The sequence below is a fragment of the Cavia porcellus genome, unplaced genomic scaffold, assembly GCF_034190915.1.
Source record: "Cavia porcellus strain 051 isolate PalLab524CR breed Dunkin Hartley unplaced genomic scaffold, mCavPor4.1 scaffold_7, whole genome shotgun sequence".
Classification (NCBI taxonomy): Eukaryota; Metazoa; Chordata; class Mammalia; order Rodentia; family Caviidae; genus Cavia; species Cavia porcellus.
The window spans coordinates 79985513-80002683 of record NW_026947490.1 but is presented as its reverse complement, the minus strand read 5'-3'; the positions used below and the strand labels follow the sequence as shown (position 1 = coordinate 80002683).

Here is a 17171-nt window from a genome sequence, read left to right as displayed (position 1 = left end):
TGAAGCACATGGGACATTTTGCCCTACTGGGCAGACAAATCTTGTAAACAGAGTGACAAACACTGGGAGCCTTTCTCTCTTTCTTTGACCCTACTGGTGAAGGTATGTGAATTGCTAAGAGCAAATGATTTAAAATTTAGATATTTTGGATTTTGAGAGAAGATCTCATAATTCCAAGTTAAAGAAGAAAAAAAGCTAATAGATCAGCCAGTTACACTAGTTTTCTCGTTTTATAACCCATAAGAATAATTACACATAAATTTTCAAAAAAAGGTTAAAACAAAGACTCTAATGTAATGAATAACTGGTAATTTTCTTTGTTAGGAAACTATAGATATGTATTCTGATGTATTAGTAGGAGCTTAAGTAAATTTATTTTCCATTATCTTCTTCTAAAAAAAGCAACACTTTTATACCAAGCAATGTATTTTCCACAATGTATTTACAGTGTATCCAGTGGCATACATGTATCTAAAGCTTTTGTCCAATTTTTCCTACTATTTAAATAGCAGGAACTTTTGATAAAAATGTTTCCATAAAGATAACTCATACTTTCCTTTTCAAGGCAGGCAAATTTAAATTTCAACAATGATTAGTAATTAACGGAGATTCTGACTGAAAGAACTAAAGGGGTCCACTCTCCTGCGCCTCTCATTACCTCTGTTTCGCCACCTTGGTTCCTACCTCCTGAGGGCACACAGCTACTGACCCCACAGGGGTCTTTAAAAATGGCCTCACAGACTGTTTAACCGGCTACTCCTTTGCGGGCTGTTTTCTGCAAGGTTATCGATCTCCTTTCCCTTTGACATCCTGAATTCCACAGAGAAGCCATGCCTAAATGATTAAGATACAGCTGATAATCTTTCCTTAGAGTTATGAAAGCCAGAACATCTGGTGACCTACAAGTCACACCAGAATGTGCAACGCCCCCTCCTTTCGTTCTGTAGGTGTGTGCGTCTACCAACACAGGGCATGGAAGTTACTGGGAGGCTTCCCTTGCAGAAAGAACCACGGGAACGACCCGGGCTGAAGAGGAGGAGGCACACCCAAGATGGTGAGACTGCTGACTGCAGGCCTTCCAGCCTAATATCGGCTACTCTTTCTTTCTTATCCTACAAAAATCCTTTGTGCCCCTGAATGTACTAAAATAAGGCCCCGAGACGACAGCTTCCCTCTCGTCTTCTCAGAGAGCAGAGCCAGCCCTTTAATAAAACTGATTTCCTTCCTACCAACTTTTTCCCCTGAGTAGCGGCTTCCAAACAGCGAGAACCAGCCCAGGGCCCAGTAACTGCTGCACAGAGTAACACCCTCTTCTGGGAGAACAGGGTCATGGAAGCTGTCCAGCACGTGACCAGTACTGTCTCATAGGTGGCCCTGTGGGGGATGCCATGGGTTCTTTCTTCAGGTCAAGCCAGTGAAAGCTCAGATGCCCGGAAGAAAAGAACTGCAAGGTATAAAGATTGTCTTTTCCGGTTCTGTCCCTGGTATTTTCCCCACTGATACGATGGCAGGCATAAAGTCAGTATCAAAGTTATCTTCTAAGCAATGTGGAGAAAATGTCAGAAAAACTACCTTGTAATTAACTAGGTATCGTCACCCAACTAGCTGATTCACTCTTTGAAATTCTTCTTTTGGGAGCAGTATTCAGACGCCAACACAAATCTCTCTGCTCTGAAGCAGTGAAATGGGGGGGGGGGCAGTGGTAACTGATGTCACTGAAGCCCTGAGCCTGGGAGGACCTCAACACCCACGTCCTTGCTCGGTGTTTATAGGAATTGTTAAACAATATATCAGCATTTTAAATCGTTTCATGTGTGTGCCAATCCCATTTCTCTAAATCCTGCTGAAATGTGAACCGAGGGCCCATAAGCTCTGTGGCTTATGGCTAGCTTGACTCCAAGGACATTGACATTTGTGTCACCAAACGGGACTCTCTCGTGAGCTCCAGTCTCAGGGAGTTTCCTCCTCAGTACCCCCACGAGAAGCCTTAAAGAGCCGCTCACACACGACGCCCACAATTTATTTCCCCACAATTCGGCTTCTCTTTCAAACTCTGCTGCTAGTACTGGTACCAGAACCCGCAGAGTCGCCCTGTCCAGCAGCTCTGTCGCTGCCAGCACCCCTGCACGCTGACACACTAGCGCAGGGCCTGAGGGGGTCAGTGAACCTCGCTGCACGGTCTCTGGCCCCTTCTGCTCTCTGTCTCCATACTGAGTATGCCACTAAATCACATTCATGTCATACTTCTGAATGTGCTCTTTTCATCTCTGTCACCCTCACTCTAGTCTTAACCTGCTCACTGTCCCCGGCCCAGACCCCTGTAATGGCTCTCCAACTGGATTTATATGTATAATCTGGTCGTTACCACGTCTCCAGCCTCTTATTGTCCAAGACAGTTTCTCTTCTGTTCCCTGTCTATAACCTCCCGCCCTGCTGCTGCCTGTGACTGTTCTAGACACACAAACTGCTCCCTCTCCAGGTCTACAGGGCAGGCAGTACCCCTCGGTAGCTCCCATCTGGCTAATTCCTGGTCTCCCTTTGTCCTTGACCTGAGTGTTGCTTGCACAGGGCCCTGTGCCCGCTCAGTGACACCAGGTCCCAGCTCAATGCTGCCACAGAAACTCGTCTTTCACAGCTGTTACTATTAAAGCGCAGCGAATCACATGTTATCTGAAGCATGTCTCTAGTGACAGATACCACCCTTGAGGGATGGAATATGTCTTTCTGGATGACCACTACGTCTCCACTACCAAGCCCAGTGGCTGGCACACAGAAGGCTTGTGCCAACAGATGTTGAGTGAAAGAATGAACACCTGGACAACTGACAAGCTTCGACAGCCTTTCCTGCAGCCTGAGCAACCGTGGTTCCTGATAGGGCTTATTATCCGTTTCCTACTCTCTGGTGAGTCCACTCCTTGTCCTTGGTGACAGCCCCAGTGTCACTGTGTGTCACCATCTGGATGCCCTTTTAAGGGCCCAACAACTTCCAACGACAATGGCAAAGCAGCTGCCACACACTAATGAAGCTTGAAACGCCTGGGAAACCCTGCTCAGATGCGCTTTGGATCTTAGCGATTCTGTCTGAACCATGGAGAGAAAGGAATCTTGGACTCTGCTTGCAGGGCAGCATGGAGCTGCACTGTGGGGGTGGGGTGATTCTATCGGCAGAAAGAAGCGGGCCAGAGGCCTCTGGGTATTCACAGGAAGAGGAAGCGAACATCCTTCTCTTAGGATGCAGCGGAAGCCAGTGCCTGGACACCAACAGTTTTAGTCTCCCGAGGCCTGGTCTTCCTGATCTGACCCACAGGACTAATAATCTTCCGTTCTTCAAGTGAGAGGAAGGAGGAGGTTGTGGGTTCGGCTATCAAAGTTTGTCCACACACACACACACACTCAACTCAAAAAACAAAACAAAACAAAAAGCAAGAACCCATTACGACCATGAATATTCTAGAGTTTCCCCATGTGCTTGAGGCTGTGTCCAGCACTGTACTTGGTGCATAATGACAAATTTTCACGGAGCTGGCAGCTTTAGTTTGCTAAGGTGCTAAAAGGGACAACAGAATGGGGCACGAGACTAGATTGGGGGGACACTGCAGACTCCTTAGGGAGTTTGGCTTCCATATTAAGTGTGAGGGGAAGCTGATGGAACTTGTGAGCAGAAAAGTGAAGACATTCCTGTTGCCAATAAAACACAGAAGTCCGAGCATCACTGCCTTGAGAAGGACTTGATTTGTGATAAGACAGAATGTGAAAATGCTTTGTCTTCTTAAAACTTCTGGAAAAGTTACCGTGACATCTCAAGGCCCCTGGGTATGTAAGCAATTAGTAACTGGTAGATTATGCTTCTATTGGCACTTCTGTTGTGTCTGTTTAACTAGCGGCTTTTAGCATCTTTATACTAATTTAGCACTCTTCTCACACGTGAGTGGCAGCTGAAAAGATAAGAAGTATGAAATATAAATGACCTTTATTTTGAGAATGCGGGGAGAGACACCCCTGATCCCCGGGGTCGGTGATCTCTCTGTGGAACACGTGGAGTGAGGCACATAAGTAGCCTCAGCCTGGGGTGGAACCTAAGAGGGCATTAGGGATGCACAGGTAGCCCACTGGTCTTTGTTTGGCGCCAGAGGTAATTCCTAAGGGTGGGGGAGATAGGAGCTCCTTGGCTTTATCAGCTACAGAGTCCTGTCTGGGCCAAAATTCTTTCACAAAGGAGTAAAACTTAGCTTCTCCAACACTGTGTAAAGCTCAAGTATTTCTATGAGCAATGCGGTAACTGCTCTTTCTGGGTTAATTCTTTCCTGATGTCCTCTCTTTCTGTGCATTTCTGTCTGCACTGTCTGATCTTCCTTGCTGTCCTTCTCTGTTTACTGGCATCTGGGAGCCCATCCTCCACATGTCTGCACTCTATTCCCTTGGTGTCATGCCCTGTGGGGTAACCCTGCCTGTACTGTGTGTGCAGGGGGCTGAGTACAGCATGCAGATACCACCTCTCATCTGCAGTCTCGGCTTCTTATTTCCGAGGAACAAAGCCTCCAGGATGCTCTGCCTTTATCACCAGTGTGGCAACTACAGATCTCCGTTTATTTGATCACCTAATCAGTTATGTGTAATATTATTTAGATTTCTGTACTATCAGTAGAAAATTCTACTTAATGTCTTATAAAGTTGCTGCTCACTTTGCTATTCTAGGATGTGAACTGAATCCTTTCCAGCCACTGTCCCCTTCCTGGGGGTCGGATAACCATTCTGTCAGGCTTCCATGTGGAAAAACGAAAGCCAGCTGGGACTCCTCCCTCTCCAAATTCTCCAGATCTAGCCCATCACTAAGGCGGCTTCCCTCTTTGACATACCTCTCAAATTTGTCCTTTCTCAAGCTCACTGCCAGAACCTGCGTCATCATCTGTGTCCAGTACTCCCGCTGCAGTCCTCGACTTCTAGCTCACTGTCTAATTAATCACTCTCTCTCTCTCTATTTGGTACCTGGATTGAACTCATGACCTTGCACTTACCAAGCCAGTGCTTGAACTGCTGAGCTGGACCCCTGGCCCTCTAATTAATCTCCTTAAACTGCAGCTTCATGGACCTCCCTTCTTAGCCATATAGTGGCTAATTGCATTAATCAAAATCATCTAGTTGGTTTCCCAGGCTCACGTCTTTGGGTTCTTCCTACTCCAAACACAGTCTGGTTTAGTTTGTTCTCTGTACCCTCGGACTGGCATGATTATACCTGCTGTCTTTTACATTAGCTCGTTTGAAGATGCCATCTCTTCTTCCACCTGCTCAGCTAAAGCCTACCCAGCCCAAGTCCTGCCTCTCTGAAGAAGCTCTCTCCCATTACTCCTGTCTTCGCTGATCTCACCAACATATTCGGGTTCGATGCTATAAACAATAGTAATTCTTGGTAATACCAGCTACTGCAATAGCTGAACAGATCCTGGGTACTTGCTAACTGTCAGGCTACGCTGGGTGTTTTACACCCCAGCAATAGTTCTATAGTTGAAGAAAGTAAACACAGCAAGGTAAACCAATGTGCCAAAGAATTCATGAAAATGACAGGACTGAGATATGAATGGAAGGAGACTGTCCCCAGAACCAGGACACTTAAGCAGTGTCCTATTGTTATGTTCACCCTTCTCTACAGATCTACTAGTTCTTAAGGTGTTACATGAATTTCCTTGAAGAGTGTAAATCCTCTGAGATTGAAGGCCAAACTGGATTTATATTCCTCTCTAGAACTCTACTGCGTAAGGCTGGTTAAACAGCAACTCCCAATAAACACATTAACTGAATAAAGGGTCAACTCAGGCAGTGATTTACCCAACACCCTGACAGTCAAAGAGATTATCTTCCTTTACACAGCATTTGTGAAACTGAGCACAAAGAAGAGAATGACAATCTGAGCTGTGCAACGAACTAGTAACTTTTTTCGCTCTTACTGGTTGTTAGCTATAAAATCACCTCCACATACTTTAGGTGCAAACAGTCTGACATCAGCAGGGCTCATCCCAATCACACTGTCCCTGGTGACCAGGGAATCTGTTTTCCTCCTCTGTTGAAGGTAGAAGAGGCTCCTGATTTGGCTGTGTCCTGTAGTTGATGCGTATTTATGCACTAAGTCATGGCAGAGGCCTTCAAATGCTCCAATGCAGACCACGGATGCTCTTGTGTCCAAGTCCCCTTCTGTGCTCAGTGTGCTGAGAAATGGGTGTTCTTCAGTGACAGTGAAAGAGGTCAGCTGCGAGACGGTGCATTAGCTGGGTGATCGCCCTAAGTCTCAGTCTTTCTGCCTGGAATTCAGGGATGCCGACAACCTCATGAGGCTGTACTGTGAATGGCAGAAGACACACAGGCTCGGCACAGTGTCTGGCACCTGGGAACAGCTAGGTCAGTGCCCGCTACTGCTGCATTCAGATAGTTAATAAAAGGCACTGACTGGGCCATACTGCAAGTACTTTCAGCAATGCCAAAACTCCCTTAGCTTAAAGAGAGGAAAGGAAGAGGAAGAAAACCCTCTACACTCATCCATCAATTGTTGAGAATCCACTGTGTGTCCATTAAGTCTAAGGTCAGTGTGAGCTGCTCCTGGGAAAATGAGGCACAGGGCACCTCCTGCCCTGGGGACACAGAGTTCACAGGCTAAATTGTGACGCTGGTTGAGGAAAATGGTGTCTTGGAAGCAAAGAGAAAAGAGGAAGTGAACTGGGAAGGCAGTCTCCAGGGAGAGAGAGCACAGAGAGACAGTGCAGTGTGACCTAGTCTCTCCCGGAGGCAGGGGGGGGCGGGAGGTGCCAGGCCAGGCCTGATGGGGGCCCAGCTCATGGCACCAGCGAGGCTGTTGGGTCTTGTGTTTTCAGGTTACCAGGCCAATTCCACAGCCCTGCCTCACAGAAAATCCCCTCTGGCAAAAAAGAAAAAAACAAAAAAACACAAAATCCTGGGCCAAAGAGGGGAAGGTAAAGTCTGTGCAGAATTAAAAAAAGCCAAATCTGGGCAGAGAATACAAGTTGTGCCCTATTAGCATTTTTAAAGAAGAAAGTATTGGCTTCAACAATAGACACTGTTTTTCCAAACCCAAAGCCACCCAAAATCTTCTTAAATACGAAGCCACAAACTCTGCAAATCATTATACCCAGTATTAAATAATACGCAGGCCTCCAACTTTCAGATTACCCTCGGGATAAAAGAGATCACTAATTATGCCAGTGACAGGAAGCCGACTGCATGGTATACGTGTCTGTGTGTGTTTGCCTATCACGGGGAGCGGACAGGGAGCAACAGGACAAGATATCCTGAGAAAGAAGTGAAATCAAAGCTGACTTAACCTGGAACTTTGTGGTTATGCAAACACAACAGTGATTTCCAACCCAGTGAAACTTGGCACAGAAAACTCAAACTTTTCGTATTAGGGCCAGAGAATGACTTTCAAATTTCCCAAATGCTTCTGAAGTATTACAGTTGTGTTTCCAGTTATCCCTGATGACACATTATGTTGAAATTTCTACTTTAAGTTCATAAAGGTTTAGTGCTATGTTTTCAAAAAGTAAAAACAAATGAAAAGCCAGTGGACTGGGATAATATTCCATCTGAAATTTCAGCACGTTAGTGGGCTAAGGGTGACAGAAAGGAGATGGGTGAGGAGGTGTGGAGTCCTGGGAGGATGTGGTGGACAATGAATGAGTTCGGCCAAGGAAGACTAGGACCAAGGGCCAGAAGGTAAGTGTGATCATAGTGCAAAGATGAGGGTTGATTAACTAGACATGTATCTTGTCTTAGTTACTTCTCATCACTGGGACAAAATAGCCAACACTCACAATGTAACGGAGGAGAGGTTTACTTTGGCTTGCACTTTGTGGAGGTTTGAGGACATTGTCAGTTGCCTCCAAGGCAGGGCAGCATGGCCAGGGAGGCCTGCTGATGGCATGGCAGGAGAAAGCAGTCACCAATCAAGAGAGAAGGTGGGATACACATTTCCTTCCAGGCCACGCCCACACAGATCCCCCTCCCAATCGGCTTCCAGCTATGAACCTATCACATCCAGTGATGAGAATGACATTGTTATGATCCAGTCACCTCCCAAAAGCCCCACCTGTGAGCCCACGAGGCCTTGGGGGGACACCTAGACATAAGCCATAAAATATCTAAAGTCTGGTTGGAAAGGAGGCTCTGGCTATAGTGGTGTACAAATTCCCAGAGTTAAGGATTAGGCAGACAGAAGGTGTAAGGTCCATCAGTGGATATTAAAAATCTAGCCCAGGGCAACTAGAGGACAGAGGGGTGCAGACTCAGCTGGTACAAAGGCAGGGTGGAGGCTGGTTTCTGGGCACTAGTCCTTGTAGTCAGTCTTGCAGTCAGGAAGGACAGGCCGGAAGGTGAGTGGGGAGGGATGTGCAGTCCTCATGTGGAGGGTGACAGCGAGCAGGCTCCTTCTCAGGGAGAGACGGAAGGTGGAGAGTGGATGCTGAGACACTCCAACAGAATGGAGTGTGATCTCTGGTTGAGAAGAGGAGGCAAGAACAGAGCTATATGCAGAACACTGCAACCACCTGTGTGCTGCTTCCCAGGTAGGTAGTGAGCATTTACCTGAGCGATAAATACACTCCTGGATGGATGAGACTCCCCTCAGAGGGGCAGTGAGTCTCAATCAGCCTACCTCGGGTCACACGTGTTCTGGGCATCACAGATGGCACAGCATTTTGTGGTACTGCAGGGAACGTGCTGGTCATGCTGGGGGTTGTTTGGGAGTTTAGAAAAAGCCAGAAAGGATATACAGAAGACAAGTACCAGTTGGAGTTGCTTTTCATGTCATACCTGCTTTCAATCTGACACACACACTGGGGGACCAGAACGATGTGCCAAGTATCCTCCTTTGGTTGGAAAAAACAGGCTGTAAACCTTGATCCATTTGCCTGTGCACTGCCTCTCCCTGATAACCCAGGTGATGCAAATGCAAGATTTCTTCTGCTAGCCAAGGAAGGCATTTTTGATGTTTGATGGCAGCCCAAAGTTCCTATTTACACCGTAAAATCACTGAAGGTGACCACTTGCTTCTCCACCATTATCAAGCATATTTTGCTCCTGACCATTCATAAACCACCACCAAGTGGCTCTGCCCAAAACAGCACACAGAAGAATGCAATGTCCATATGGAACACAAACCAGGACTGCCTGGTGGGCACTGATAAAGGGGTGACCTGCGCTGACACAGCTGCATTCCCAGTGCAGATGCCAAGAGCTGACCCTGTGTACAAGTGGGAGAAATCAGTCTCCCCAGTATTTTTAATCTTAAAAGAGAGATGGGGGTAGGCAAAGGTGACTTAGTCTCTCTTCATTTTAATCTGGCTTTCAACACATTCTTTCTAGGCAGGAAGTGGATGCTTGGTACGTTTCATCTCCATTTCCCTGCCTGTCTGACCTGCTACCCCTGGCTATTAATCTGGGACCGCAGCGGCGGCTGGGCAGATACACAAGGCGGGCCCTCCCAGAAATGCTGGAGGAAGCCCAGAGCTGAAACCAGCAGAATACAAATGAGGGCGATTTCTGCCTGGTGATGGAAGTGTACTGAAGCCGGGCTCTGAGAGGCTGGAAGACAAGCAGTGTAGTTTCTGCATGCAGCTCAGCTCAGCAGAACAAGTGGCTGACCTTTGGTAGGCCAGCGGCCCCGCAGGGAAGCCGTCTTCTCTCGGAAAAGCCCTCGGAATGATAAACTCCCAGTGTGACACAGGATTGTGGTGTGTGCATCGCATGGTGGCCTTTCGTGGCTCAGGTTGGGAACAAGCGAATTTCCGGCTCCATACTTAAAACAATGGCTTGCTTTGGAAAGGGTTTGCTTTTTATCAGAGGGTGGTTTGCTTCTCTAGGACGGAAGGAATTAAATTCAATAATTAACAGGCTTTTTTTCCTTTCCTTCTGTGACATTTGCTGTTCAGGTCACAGCACACCATGCAGGAATGGCGAAACTGTTGCTGACAGAGAACAAGAAATTCATGTGCCGGGGGAGGGCCATCTCACGGTGGGATCAGCCTTGATCTGCAACCGGATTACAGGGGCCTTAGAAGTGGCTGATTAATAATTCTGCAGGAGCCCTGAGCTGGAAAACTGGTACGCTGGGTCTAATAATCCCCAGTCATTGTAACACAAAGGAAGGACAGGAATTGAATTCCCAGTTCTGAATTGTGAAATTCAAAGTCTAAAAGAAACAGGGATCCAGTTCCTCCTGGCTGCGGACATCACCCTTGCTGTCTGCTTGTTTGTGTTAAATGGCCACTGTGCTTTTTGAATTCAAAACCTGATTATATTTAATTAGTACAGCATCTGGGATTGCTAATACACAAAGAGTTATTAAAGTAACAAATCTTTCTAAAATATGCTCTCCATGAAAGAATGTGCTAATTTATGCAGTAACAATTTTTTAACATGAAATAATTAACATGAAAACTGTAACAATTATGAATTCTTGGTAGTCTAATTTATATGTAATTTTCCTCCAGACAATAATCTATTCAATTTAAATCCTCAATACTGGGAACATCTGAACAGACACATTTTTCTTCTCCTACTTAATACACAGACTGGCAGTTTCATAGGTAGTACCAAACACCCCTACTTCTTAGTATAGTCCAAAGATCCAAAGATTACACTGCCTTGACATTTGCTTCTCAGCAACAATCTTGTCACTAATTTAGAACTTAGAAACAAAACAAAACCCCAGAGCAACTCGGCGTTCCAATGAATGAAGAGAATCCTGGAGGGAGATGCTCCACCCAGCAGGAGCACTGACGCAAGCAGGTCAGGAAAGCCTAATGTAACACGGGGACAAGAGCACTCACATGCCCAACAGTAACACTGTCACTGTTACTACCAATACCAAGTACCGCTAGTTGCTACATCTACAACTAACTCAGCCTTGTGTAGTGGAGAAGCCATACAATTCTGTGATATAGGCAACTATTATGACAAGGAGCTCACCAAGGTTTCTTATCCAAGTAGCAGCAAAGATGGGAGTCACACCAAGCTAATCTGTATTTGTGGGGCGTACTCGTAACCAATCCAGCCCTGCCAGCAACAGGAGGGGAGACGGTGCATGTGAGGAGATTGGAGGAGGTCTGGAGTCAGACATCACGCAGAGTGCTGACAGAAAAGCGGAAAGGAATGAACCAGCACCAACAGCGTCTATGGATTGTCTTCTCCAATCCTTACATCTGCCCTAAAAACAGCTGATACCGACTCTTTCACAGATGAGAAGACTGAGGCTCTGAGAGGCCAGACGTACGCTGCAGACATGTGGTCCAGACAGCAGTGCATGCAGGCTGCCAGGTTCCGAGGCTTCTGTGCTGAGCTCACAGAGTCTCGTGGTGTGCGGGTCCCATGGTCCTCCCTAGAGGTTCTGGCGGCCACTGCCATGCTGGATCTAGGGAGGCTGCACAGCCAGCTGGAGAGCAGGAGGGTGTGTCTGGGATGAGGATGGGGACGGGCAGGTGACCCTGGCTGTTTCCCCTGCTATACACAAATATCCACCAAACACACCTACTGCGTGCTCAGTGCCCACAGGGGCTCTTTGCTGGTCTCCAGCTGCCACCCCTACAAGAGGGTACAAGGCTGGCCTGTGTACACAGGTACACAGCCCCCGTGGAGTAACAGTGCTCCTGTGTGCACTTGTGCTGAGGTGATAAAAACACAACAGGGGCACAGGCAGGCAGGCCTCAAAGAGGTGGAGGAGGGGGAGGAGGAAGAGGGAGAGGAGGGGGAGGAAGAGGAAGGGGAGGAGGAGGAGGAAAAAAGGTCACCCAGGGTGGTGGCAGCAGACGGCTGACTCATAACTGGGCTCAGGCTAGAGGGTCCTTGGGGCACGTAGATATAATCAAAGAGGTGAGCAGACTGGCTGTGGTTAGAAAATAACGACATGTATTATCTCTTTTAAAAGACAGTTTCTTGCTTCTGTTTTTTTTTTTTTGCTTCTGTTCTTTTTTTTATCGGTACCAGGGATTGAACTCACAACCAGACACTTGCAAGGCAGGCGCTTATGCCGCTGAGCTAAATTCCCAGCTTCTCTCTGATTAGTAATAGTTTTTCTCTTTAAAAAATTTTTTTAGGTCATAAAAATCCCTCTCTCCCTCATGTACAGTATCTATTTACTATTATTTGTGCAGTTCTGGGGATTAAATACAGGGTCTTTATACTGATCTGGAACCACAGCCCTTTTTATTTTTTTTTTTTTTGAGACGGGGATCTCCCTAAGTCACTAAATTTGCCTAGGCTGGGCTCGAACTTGTGACCCCCTGTGTCAGCCTCTCAGCACTAAAGGAATTAAGGTTATCAGAATGATTTCTGTATTTCACAACCCTCAAATTTATATAGATGGCTGATTTAATTCTTATTTTAATTACCTGGGGTAATTATTTTTGTTATTTCCATTTACGGATAATATTAATAAAAAAAGAGACTCAGAAAAGGTTAAATGATTTGCCTGAGGACACCAAGCTTGTGACAGAGCCGTTCAAACCCAGGTTCCCCAGTGGCCGAGAGTGGAGCACAATGCGGATGCACCGCACAGTGACTGCCCCTTTGGAGTCGTGTCCCCGAGTCTGGGAGGCAGCACTGAGGACTCCGTCTCGGCCTCCGCCTGTCTGGCTCTTCCACTCCTGGGCATGCGCCCTGCATGTGTGAGAGCACGCGTCTACCTCCACGGCAACTTTTTTCATGAAGGCCCCAAAGCTGGAAACTCCCCACTGCTCACAGGCAGCAGGAGGGCTGGAGTGTGAAGTGCGTCCATGGTGGAACAGTAACCAGCTGCGAGAACAGAAGAATAGCACCATGGGCGAGACCCCTAGGTGCTGAGGGGAAAGGAGCCACACAAGGTGGCACTGCGTGATTCATGCATACGGTGGTCACTCACAGGTCAAACCATCTATGGGGACGGCTACTGCCTGGGAGTGGGACTAGAGGGCCTTTCTAACGTGCATCTTCCTCTGTTTCAGCTACGTATGTCGATGAAAATGCCCTGACTGGCTTACCTTACCGTGTGAGTGTTATGGCTCTACATAGCAATAACAGCATGTCCACAAAAGCAAGTCACAGTACCCTTACACATAAGTCGGGGCTGTCTGAACTGCTGGGTTTAAAATCATCATTAGTCAGCACCAAGGTGCCTGGGAGCTTATGAAGACAAAGCAAGGCAAGAGAGAATTCTCGCTGCTTCTCATCTGCTGCACACAGGAGCTGGTGGCGGGAGGGAGTGCGGGTCCCAGGAGGGGCATGCTGGTGGTCACCGGGGACCCTGGGTACACACAGCAGTGGAGTGTGAGGAGGACGGCACAGGCACTGACCCTCACACCTCCCACCGCTGTAGCCCAGGTGGGAGCTGGGATTAGCTCTGGAAGGCCTCAGGGAGTCCTGGGGAAAGGTGCTATGAAGGCTCTCTGGGGAACAGGGCAGGTGACACAGAGGGGAGGGGTGGGGGTGGAGGGCCCAGCTGTGGCCAGGGATCAGATGAGGACGCCTGGCTGACCTTTCTGTTTTGGGCTGCACCACCAACTGCTGCCTCAAGCCCGAGGAATCCCGAATCCCTCATCTTCTCCCTCTGAAAGTAACTGCTACTTTCCTGTTTCACTCTGTGGGTGGCTCCTCCATCTCATGACGGCTAACATCTGACCACCTGAGAATTACTTTGGACTACTCTTTCCTTTTCCTGAACAGTGTCTGAGCTTTTCCACTGCACCTACAAACTATTCAATTGTTTATTCCCTAGTCATCTAGTCATTTTGGACAAAATAATAATAATATTAATAATAACAATAAATATTTACCACTCTATATGCTGAGCATTGGGCTAAACATTATACAAATTATTTCACTTAATCTTTGCAAAAATGTCAAAGTAGGTAAGATGGTTTATATTTTACAGGTAAGCCAAAGCCCCAGGTCAATCATAGATGGGAATGCTGGGTTTCCAACTCCCTTCCATGAGACTTCAGTGCTCCTAAGTGATCTGATCACGTGTGTTAACGGCTCCTAGCACGGTTCTAGGCTGCGGCTGCTTCTTCATATGTATATATGAACTAAATCCATTCACGCAACCTCCCTAGTAGCTGCAACTCAGCCGCACGTCCCATACCTGGCCTAGGCTTCTTTGTATCAGCAGCTTAATTAGTATTATTTTGAGATTTTTGAATGGGGAAAATTCAGCAAAAATTTTATGACTCAAGAATTATTTGCTCTAATCAAGTGAGATGCCCATTGAGATCGGGCAATCTTAAATATTTCTAGTGCCTTCTAAAATGCCGGCCCTCACAGGCTCAGGATCAGGTCTTGACTTTTTTCCCTGACACAGGGCTTCTGCTCACTATCCAAGAGTGGGCAGGAGGAAAGAACGTTTGTGTCACACAGCTCCAAACCCTAAGCACGCTTCTGCTATGTGCTCCCATACCTCCGCGTTCAGACAGGGTGACAGACATTTCACTGCACCCCGAGATGGGAAACTCACAACTGTTTTGCAAACAACTGTCATTTATGATCCTAAAATATCTGTGTTTGGCACAAGTTTCTGAACACTGCCTACGCTCCCATAATCAAGATGCGGCATGGCTGTGGCCTGTGGGTAACATAAAACCCGACTTGCAAATATTAGGCACATGGACCAGCTGTCTGGAGGAGCTGATTAATCCCCAGCAGAAACTTCAGCATGCAGCACGCATGCCATCTGCAGAATATACCAACAGAGACACGCTCGGCCCTTTTTGCCTCCTGAAGAGATGGGGGCAGAGTGAGGCCTTGGAGGAATTTTATAAGCAGCTCAGTTTTCCCTGGACTGGAAAATGAAAGTTTTGCAAAATCCCTCACACACGCACATTAGATGGTGCTCCTTAGAACTCTCTCTCCTAAAAGAGAAAAAGGGATTTATGAACAACCTTCTCCTTTTGATTTTCTGTTCTTTTAGTCATTGTCTTGAGGCAAGGCAGTGAGCACAGTTTTAAGAGGGTCGATGTAAATCGTTATTTCAAACTGGATTCAAATTGTGACTGCCATTTTCTACTGTGTGACTCTGTAAGTGACCTGGGCCTTCAGAGTCTGTTTTTATTGGTTCCCTCCCCATACATGTTGCCCCCTTGCCCGCTGTGTCCCTGGAGGTGTTTCACATGTGCCCCTGCCCCTTCCTCTCCCTCTGGCGTAGGACAGCATTTCTTTTACTTTATTTGGAAATCTTCGGCTCCACAGGCTTTGTCTCCCTCCCCTCTCAGTCCTCCAGGTCATTTATTTCTCTGTATTTATGTCTTTCCAGTGTTCAGCATGCGTTTGAAGGTGTTTGGGAAAGGAAAGAAGGAGGAACACACATTTTAACAGGGCAGGCTCGGATCGCCCACTGGGAAATGAAGTAGAGGGCAGTAGCCCGAGGGGCACGGAGCCGACCTTGCAGAAGGAGTCCAGGCAGGGGGAACGAGGTGGTGGTGGGGAAATCACCAGAAAGACCCCCGGACACAGAATGTGGGCGGAGTCTGGGATCACTGCTCACTGGGCCCAGCCAGGGAAAGTCCCTCTCCAGGGAATGAGACGGGTCCCATCCTCCACTGGCCCCTGGTCCCTTCCCATTTATCAGTGCTTCAACCACACACTCTACAGAGCCAGGAAGGGGGACGGAAAAAGTGCTTCCCGGCACTGAGTCTCCCACACAGAAAAGCTTATCTGGTCTCCTTCCAGCCCTTCCTAAAACAAATCTCCAAGTCTCACGGTGCTCTTAGCCTGCTCTCTTTGCAGGTCTGAGGGGTCACACGGGGCAAGGCGGAGCCCGTGGGCACTCACACGCCCTCGGCTCACCTCCTCACTGCCAGGTGCCCTCGCCCTGCTGCCTTGCTGCTCCAGCCAAGGCTGCTGGGTGCCTCTGATCAGAGACTCGGCAGCCATCTGGATCTGCGTGCGTGTGCTTGCTGCTTGGGCATTTGGCACTGGGACAAGAGCTGCCACGTGCCGGGGAAATTCAAATAGCTGAGCTGTCTGACCAACATGCAATCGAGCATTTGGCTGGTATCCGTACCCGCCAGGGTCTTGGTTTAACATTTTCCCTCATCACTTGAGACTGCTAAGAATGTTTCTATTCTCAGAGTCTAATAAAAGGAGAGAGCTGGCATGAAATGAAGAATCAAAAGGGAGAGGAGGAGGAGGATTCCAGAGATGGCCACTGTGGAATTCTGTAGAAAGCAGCACCCTCTCCTGCACTCCAGCCACTGGTCAGCCTCGCTGGGAACCATATGACTTTACAACAACATTGAAAGCCACCTCCTTTCCCCAACTCATGGCACGATAACTGACACAGGAGCCTACACTTAAGCAAAGACTTCCTACTTAATTCTAACAGTCCCCTGGTGGCTGCTAGGTGAAGCTCCAGGAACACAGGAGCGCTCCCGGGAATTCCTCCCTGGCATCTGCTCTCGATGCACCCTGACGCCTGCCTTGCTGCAGTGGCCGCTGGGTTGGGCTGTGTTTTACATCTAAGAGTTTTTGTACAGGCAGACGACGCCAGCCAGTGAAGCTTTCTGAGGGACTTTGCTGTTTCTGGCCACAGTCCCTTGAGACTTTCTTTCCACCCCTCTTCTCTCAGTTTGGACCCACGAAAAGTCACCGGTGGGGCCCTCTGACCTCTGGCTTTCCACTGGGCTCAGCAGGAGGCCCAAAAGCTGGCCGGCGTAATCTCCAATGTGTGCCTGCACCCCTTTCTACTGAAGGCCCTGTCGCTCTGATGTCTGCTCTCGCTGCCTGCCCTTTGCCAGTCGGGCCCTCATTCTGTTACTGTCACAGCTCTGAGGCAGCACACCATGACCTGCCGGTTTTCCCAAATTCTGCCTGTCCCTTTGTGCAGACTCCTTCTCCATTCTGAGTGTGCCTCCTGCTTTCTGCTGGGAATCTGACCGAGCAATGAACTTGACCTTGACTTATACCCTGCTTTCCATAGCCCTCTGTACAGAAGCAGACTTTCCTGTGCCTGGATACTGAGAGGAGGTGGGCAGCAGCAGGCCATGGAGCGGACCCCACTCACTGAAACACAGCGAGTACCTCGTGCATCCACTAGAACACTGCTTCTCCCACCTGCAGTGCCGTCAAACTCCTGCCAGACCAACGAGGAAAAGGGAAAGCCAGGAAAGAAAGACATCTCAGATCTTCTCTGCCGGAAGGGACAG

General features: G+C 48.0%; 2 protein-coding genes and 1 long non-coding RNA gene across 9 annotated transcripts in view; 2 read left to right on the top strand and 1 right to left on the bottom strand.

Annotated features, from left to right (window-relative positions):
• The window catches only part of LOC111755825 (uncharacterized), a 166240-nt gene extending 164433 nt beyond the window's left edge, over positions 1–1807 (top strand). Inside the window, exon 3 of the transcript XR_010048506.1 lies at positions 948–1807. The gene's annotated coding sequence lies outside the window, so the exon portion shown is untranslated. The remainder of the gene's footprint in view (positions 1–947) is intronic.
• The window catches only part of Fyn (FYN proto-oncogene, Src family tyrosine kinase), a 193218-nt gene that overhangs the window by 13364 nt on the left and 162683 nt on the right, over positions 1–17171 (bottom strand). The window lies entirely within an intron of this gene.
• On the top strand, positions 6128–13818 carry LOC111755824 (uncharacterized). The gene is made up of 3 exons (XR_002790380.2): positions 6128–9769; positions 9933–10104; positions 12981–13818. It is a non-coding gene; the product is annotated as an uncharacterized LOC111755824 (long non-coding RNA).